Source organism: Pectinophora gossypiella, chromosome 6, assembly GCF_024362695.1.
Source record: "Pectinophora gossypiella chromosome 6, ilPecGoss1.1, whole genome shotgun sequence".
NCBI classification, from domain to species: Eukaryota; Metazoa; Arthropoda; class Insecta; order Lepidoptera; family Gelechiidae; genus Pectinophora; species Pectinophora gossypiella.
Window position 1 is genome coordinate 10,671,253 of NC_065409.1, and position 8,074 is coordinate 10,679,326.

The following is an 8,074-nucleotide window of genomic DNA, read 5'->3' on the forward strand; positions in this document are numbered from 1 at the left end:
ATGTACAGTAGGTAGAGTCTAGTGGTGAATGTTACAATATTTTGCTGTTAGTAAAGTCATAAATAATATTCCTATGACGACATAAAAATGGCATAAATATTATTCTGTAATAATCTATACTGCTAGAGGATTACTGCGAAAGGATCCTTCAATATTAGATGAACATTAAACTTTTTAATTAGCAAGAAATCATTAAATTCAAACGAAGTCCGCGTCTGAATTGATAAAAGATCTTTTTTTCTTGGAACTTTCACACTTTTTATAAGTAATTAAAAAAGGTTCGTTCAAAAACCTCCCGTTTCCTTTGTAGAGATTCCTCTTAAAATCTACCTTATACTATAGACCGTAAACCGCGAGTCGTTAGCGGCGAGATGTTCATATATTTAATGTGCCATTAGAGTCGCTATTTCGATACAGGATTTCTTTAGAGCTCGAAAGCTAGGTTCTAAAAAGTTCCTACGACGAAGTAAAAGAGAGAACAACTGTGTAATTAGCATTAAATTACATTCTAAAATACTTATTTAAATAAAAACATTACAATTTTAAAAAACCTCAACCGTAAAGAATAAAAAAGTCTTTTTCATTTTAACAAACCGTGTCTAAAACGATATTTTATGCAGAGATAACCTTATTTTTCTCTAACAAAGTAAAGTATCGTTAAAAATTCAAGTCACATAATATTTTTCTTTTACTTTGTATTGACCTGTAACTGTCGTGGACAGCAGAAATTTTATCGTTATGACTGTAGAGATATGTTCTCCCTCGTAATTTTTGCGTATATTGTTAAATAATCACCATTTTTTATTACTGCCACTTTATAGTCGACATCTTAATTATTTTCACATCGCATTTTCAGTCGGTACATTGAATATGCGCGTTTATATCATTTTTATGAGCACAAGAATGTTGCGCGCATAAATTTTAATATAGTCATAATGTCCCCGTTTGGCTGTAGCTCGATTTTGTTTATTGTGTGTAAATATTTTCATACTACGCCTGTGACATTTATGTATATGTTCATAAATTAGAGGCGGTCTTTTTCCACCGATGTAAGAAATGATTAAATCAGGGTTTACTTAGATAAACAGTTATCATTCGATAGCGATATAATTAGGTACTTAGGTGGAAATATATTTTTTATTCTTCGTTCTTCCAGGTACTACAAAGAACATTTACTTATGTCGCCGATAAGAAACCTTTTTGATATGTTTTTACTTTTTTTTTCTCTTTTCTATTGTTTTATATTCGAATTTGATATATGATTGTTATATGAATGTAGAAAGAAGCGGCAAAGATAGAGGGTAGACAGACATGTTTGCCCTTAGAAAATTATAGATCTACCTACTGCACTCCAATTTCATCAGTCGTCCCGTGATCATGTCACTTGCAAGTGTTGAAATATCGGGAGTCTCATATCCCTGATTAACGCAGTAAGAACTCGATATTATATGTTTTAATTATGTTAATCACCGCGTAAACCTCAAACAATGTATATATGATTATTTTTACGTTTTTGACATTATGTTTTTTTTTACTGAAACTAAAGCCGAATGGTTTCACTTTCGACAACTTACTTATTCCCGTGGAGCTTGAAGTATATAAAAACACGGTATATGATGATGGAAAAGTTGTTCTTTATACCTATGATCACATTCATTAAGAGATATTACTTAGCAAAAAATCATTATCATTACCCACTGAACTTCACCTTCCATCGAAAAACCACTGAAACATGTATTTGTGGACTGAAAATTTAAGACAATGTTTGTTCTCGTAACGTAAGGAAAATCTACTCAAATTCAAAAATATTTATTTCGAAACTAGTCCATATTATGTTACTACCAGAAAGCGTAACCTAGTATTAATCTGTTCTCAAGAAACTATCTCTGCTATGCTCTCATAGTGAAGTAGGTACCTACCTAGGCATAATAAATAACACCAACAGAACAATATTAAATTACAGGCATGCCAATATTGAAGACGTTGTCAGTAAAATTCCATCGTAAAGCAATGTATTTATAAGAGATATTACGTAGGTTTATGGGTCGATCCCATTCCGGCGAGGCAGGGTAGCAGGGTCTCTTGAAACGTTCTATTATTGAGTCACTTACCGTCTATTATTATTAAGTGTCTTAAGTTTGTTGCTCCCTTCATATCGAAATAGGAACTTTCAGAACAAAAATGTGAAGCAAATCACGTAAAAACAAAAGGCACGGGTAGGACTATCAAATAGATAATATAAGACACAAACATTATATAACTTTTTTTTGACGTGACTTATTGAAGATTTGCCGCAAATGGCATTAACTACTTGGTCGGACAAATGGGGAGCGCTGAGAGCTCTGACCTGGTACAAATTTTAAGACTACAGGCTTGAGAGTGCCCGTTTGGTCGCGAACCTCTGCTCAGGGCGTCGTCTGAGAAGAAAATATTTGCAAGAATTAATGGGCCCTAGTGGGTCGATAGCGATAAGCGCTGAATGAGGGGAAATCATCAACCATGCCGGCGGGGTCGGTATCGGGGTTCTGAAGTGCTTGTTGTCGCGAGCTGATCGGCCGCCTTTATGGCTAGAGTATTTGGGTCGTCCAACATTATACATACATATAACGCGACCGTATACCTAGTACAGTTCCATGCAATTTATTTTGAAAACGGATTAACGAAATATCCACGAAGCGGATCAATCGAAATTACTTACACAATTGTTCTACGCATTTGGCATCAAGTTTTTTGCGAGTGATATCAAATACAATAATACATTCATATCTAGCCATGAGTCGGCATTTTTCCTTCAGTCTGGCTGCAAAGTAATGAAAAGTCATCGTTACTTTCTGTAACGGATAAAGTGATTTTTCCGCACCATTTGTTCGTGGTCGAACGAAGCCGGGAAGTTGCGGATGACAGATGACAAACTACCCAACTTTGGGGTCCTGTTAGGTTTTATACGCCACAGAAACTACACCCTAAACTCCGCACAAGTTCACGCCTAAGAGTTGAACACAATACCGCGCGCGGTCGCGTTCTTTTGACTTTTGGTTTGCTCACAGTAGGTATAGCGTCCGACAGCGCCCAGCACACATAAGGCTGAAAATGAAGCTTCATAGACTTAGCGGCTCATGAAAATCAAGTATCAAATCAGAAGCGTTTGACTGCCTATCACAAGCGTTTGACTATGACTATAATTATAATATGTTTTATAACTTATATAAAAATAATCTAAATAATATTTAATTGTGTGTTTCGCATATACTGGTTTCCATCGATCATAATTAGCTTTCTTTTTTGTTATTAATGTTATTATTTTTAGTTATGTACAAGTCACTGTTTTTTTATTAAGTATTATAATTTTTTCTAGGCTGTTTTGTTTTTCATTGTTTAACTTTGAAAAAAATATGGGGTAACCTGTTAATTGCTTAGCGTTTAGAATTAAGATTGTAACAACATCATTGAATACACATTAAGCTGTTGGATAACTGAATAATAAATAAATGAAAATAAATTATGAAAAACGGATAACGTCATCGTGTAGCTCTTTATCTAACAGCAACTTATGGTACCTGCCATTTTTTGATAAAGCTATTATTTAATGAGTTATTTTGTTAAACTGTTAAAAGAGAAAAAAGAGTTTTTTCTAAGAATTAGTAATAAAATTTAAAAATCTCTTGGCTCCCATAATAAAAAAATTAAAAAAACACAAATAAGTCATGAAATAATTGCTTTATCAAAAAATGGCAAGTAACATAATATGCTGCTATTAGATAAAGCTACACTATGACGTGATTCGTTTTTCATAATTTGATACTTGATTTTCGTGAGCCGCTAAGTCTATGAAGCTTTATTTTCAGCCCATTGTGCGGCAGCTCCCGACCGCCTCGTCGATTAGGCCACGTGCGGTCACATTATCTCGCTCTTGCAAATGACGGTACTGATTGTCAGAAAAGGATAGGACGAAGTATAGGAAAGTGCAATGCGATGCGGTAAGATGTAGTTGAACGGTCATACCTACTCTTCATACATAAAAGCGATCCCGCGAGGGATGCGGAACCGAAACGGGAGTTCCTATAAAAACGCGAAGCAAACGGTGTAATGTAAACGTAAGCAGGCAAACTAGAATATTATGTTGTAATATTATTATGTATAGTGGTGATGATCTGACGTCATTGTATTATTTCTGTGTGCGGCGTAATTTAATCATAAATACTTTAATTCTTTCTTTTCTCTCTAAAATGTTCCCGGCACAAAACGCCCCGATGCCGCGAACATTTCATTTGTGCATCAAGTTTCAAGTTTAACCAGTCAAGTATTTCCTCTTCTGACGTACGACTTACTACGAGTAATTATTTTCACACTAACAGCCTACGCCTTTACATAATTAACCATATTTACGCTCTTCAGTTGAGTTTCAGATCGCCTTATGGAGCTTCCTAAATATAAATCATCTTTTTCGTCGTCATATAATATCTTGAAATCGTAAGGTCATCTTAAAGCGCTTTGTTCTGCAAGCATCTACAATTTTATAAAAACATGTCAAGTTTGTATTTAGGAGGTATAAGTAATCTCTGAAACTAGTTATATCCAGTTTCAAAACTTATTTCACCAATGTTTAGGACGGATATAGACGGTATTCCATCTCAGTGACATCGACAGGGAGATTTTAACGTAAGTACCTAACCCACACGAGTACAGCCGCGGACACGATTTCTCATACATAAAATATAAACGATAAAATAAATATTCCCAAAAAACTTCTAGATCAAAATCATCTCCCTTACTACAACGCTGGCAATAGTAATATTATTTGGTCCAACAGATAAAACTTTATCACGTCTTGATTCAATGAGTCGTAGTGACTCACAAGGGATTGGTACGAAAATAGGCATATCTATAGTCCCTCTGGGTGGGACGAGATTTAGTTACTGAGGTGCCTGGAGGCTTGAGTCAACGTAGGTATGTACGTCCTATAGATAGATAGCACGTGTGAATGGGTACCTAATAAGATTTGACATCCTAATTTGATAATATTATGACGTGCGTGATTACGACCTTGAATTTACTCGGATCAAGTGCGTACCTATTATACGATTATTATTCATTATATTTCAGCAAGCTTCCATCAACCCGCAATAGAGAAGCGTGGTGGAGTATGCTCTATACCCCCGCCGGTTGTTGAGGGGAGACCTGTGCCCAGCAGTGGGACGTGTGTAGGCTGGTTATGTTATATATGTCAGCCAGAATAAAATAATGTATCCAATAAGCATCAGCCGCAACAAACTAATCTAATACGAATATGTTCGACTTTTTAAACAATACATATTTCATGCGGCATTTTAATTTAGCATAATATATAAAATTTAAAAATACTACAAATAAATACACTAGTAAATCTAACAAATAGCATACCTACCTACTAATGTAATAATAAATATTTCATGAACATCTGAAATTGCGTTTACTATTTTCTTGTCATAAAAATGTACTTACCTACGAAATTTTTGTAAGGATTTGTCAGAATTAACAGATGTAAAAATAGCACTTTTATATTTTGGCAAGAATATATAAGCAGTCTTATCATTTATTGCGCTTGGTAATTCTGAACACGTGTAACTCGTTAAGGTACCTAACAACTTCTTTTAATAATTGTATAATAATACTAATATACAGAGTGCTAGGGATATCGTAACGAATACTGAGAGGCATGATTCAGAACATGATTCTGAGTTAATATCAAGTGAATTTTCCGTCGCAAAATTAATGTTTTTTTTAGTTTTCTATAATTTGTTACAATTCTATACTTTTGCGATGGAAAAATCCACTTGATGTTAAGAATAATCAGCAGAATCATCCCTCTCAGTATTCGTTACGATGTCACTTACACCCCGTACGAGTACATACAGATAGCCTTACAAATACGTATGGGTGTTAGTGACACCATAACAAATACTGAGGGGGATGATTCAGACCATGATTCTGAGTTGATATCAAGTGGAATTTTCAATCGCAAAATTCATGAAAATGTTGGTTTTTTGTTAATTATTTTCAGTTCCATACTTTTGCGACGGAAAATTCGACTTGATATCAACTAAGAAACATGGCCTGAATCATCCTTCAGTTTTCGTTACGATGTCACTAATACACTGTATATATAATTAATGCCAATACTAAATGCATATTTTATCTGCAAGTAGTGCAGTCTCTGCCCACTATACTAAATAAGGATGACGGGGGAAAATTCAGATATAAAGTATAAAGTTATTGAAATGCTACATCTATTCAAGGCCTTGGCTTTAAACATGTTGGATACAGATAAATAAAAAAAACACTTGTAAAATAATTAGCTGAAGTAAATGGAACTGAAATGTATTCCATCTAGAAACACCTTGGACAAGTCAAATAATCATATTATTTACAAATTCAGGTAAGTACAATATTTAATCAACCCTCTTTGTAAAGGTATCTAACCTACCCCAAATAATTTCAACATGTGAGAGACTGGGAAATCAGCAATCATATCCCACGCACGTTTGCCCAATTCTTTCACTACAATGGCAAGTCACAAAGTTTTATAACGACACATCGGTGACACGAATGTATTTAAGATAAATCATAATTGTCTTACTAGCAAAAACAAATATTTAACTGTCTCTCTTTTCTTGAATTGTAGGTAAGTATAGGTGTTATTTCAGTTAACAGTTGATCATGTTCGATTAGCTGTTCTATACCTACATGTTTGCAAGTTGTCATCTAACGATTTTATACTTCGTATACCTCTTAGTAATTCCTGAATGATGATGAATATTAAGCGTGTGTGTTTTTATCTATTCCCGTGTTATGAAACTTCAATAGCTGCAAGTTATTTCAAACTTTCAACGTGTTTTATTTGATTAAGCATAGTCGAACGAAGGTACTTGCAAGTTAATATAAGTTCTAAACTGCAAAATGAGCAATTTAATCTAAACGAGCAGTGCACACTGCATGTGTGTGCATTCAGTATTGTATCGTGTGTACTTAGGCTATGATATTAGCTAGATTGGCAGTTTAGATTTTACGTAATCAGCTCTTTTCGTAAAACTAATTATATCCTTACACTAACGAGAAAAGGTTTTGATTATGAAAGTGCTCGTTTAGTAAATGTTATCCGTGTATTAAACGAGAGGTACATAAAGATTATGACTGTATCTCTACTTACCCTAAAAATGCAAATTATATTGTGATTTTACGTTAAAAAATATTAAAGTAACCTAATTCAAGTTTAAAATTTAACATCTAATACATAAATATTTTCAGAATTTGAATAAAAGTATAATCATAATCAGACACTTTTTTACAGACACTCCTCTCATAACGACAACCGCTCAAATACGTTGCTCCTAAAATCGTCTGGGCGCACGAAATAGGTATTTTAAGCAAACGATGGCCACAGCTGAGCTATTGGACGTAAATTGTGGACACCCTTGTAAATTACGGTCCAGTGTTCTTTCCAAACAACCCTGAAACGCAGTTTCCTTCTGTAGGTATGCAAATCGCTGGTTTAATGGGCCTCAATGTAGATAACAACATAGTATAATGAGGCAAGTTATACTGCTCTGTCTTCGTGGAATAGTATAGGGAACGCTGTTAATGACGAAACATTATTTAAGGTAATGTGGTTTAAGATACTATTTATGTTCCTATTTGTTTACGTACTTGCCACTTTAAACTGTTTATACTTTATGAGACGAAACAAAACTCCTGAAAACTGTGTTTTCTATCTGTTCGCGCCAATATATGTGGGCAACCTCTTAGTTATAAGTACCCGTTATTTTCCAATATTTTTATTATCCGCCTCTTCCTACCCGCTGTACCAGTCTTTGGTCGACACTCGCCGTCGTCGGGTGTCAATTGTCGACTACTCATTTTTTGGTGACTTTGGACTGCTTTCTGAGCTCGTGCCCGCTGCACAGTTTCTCCCGCATATCTGATATCAAAGGCCGCACAGAGTGTAAATACCTGCCAAGAACAGAAGAAGCCAATAAGCAGCGCTGCAAGGCTCAAGGCATACGACGTGACCCAGGAGAACGAGCCCGAGACACGACCG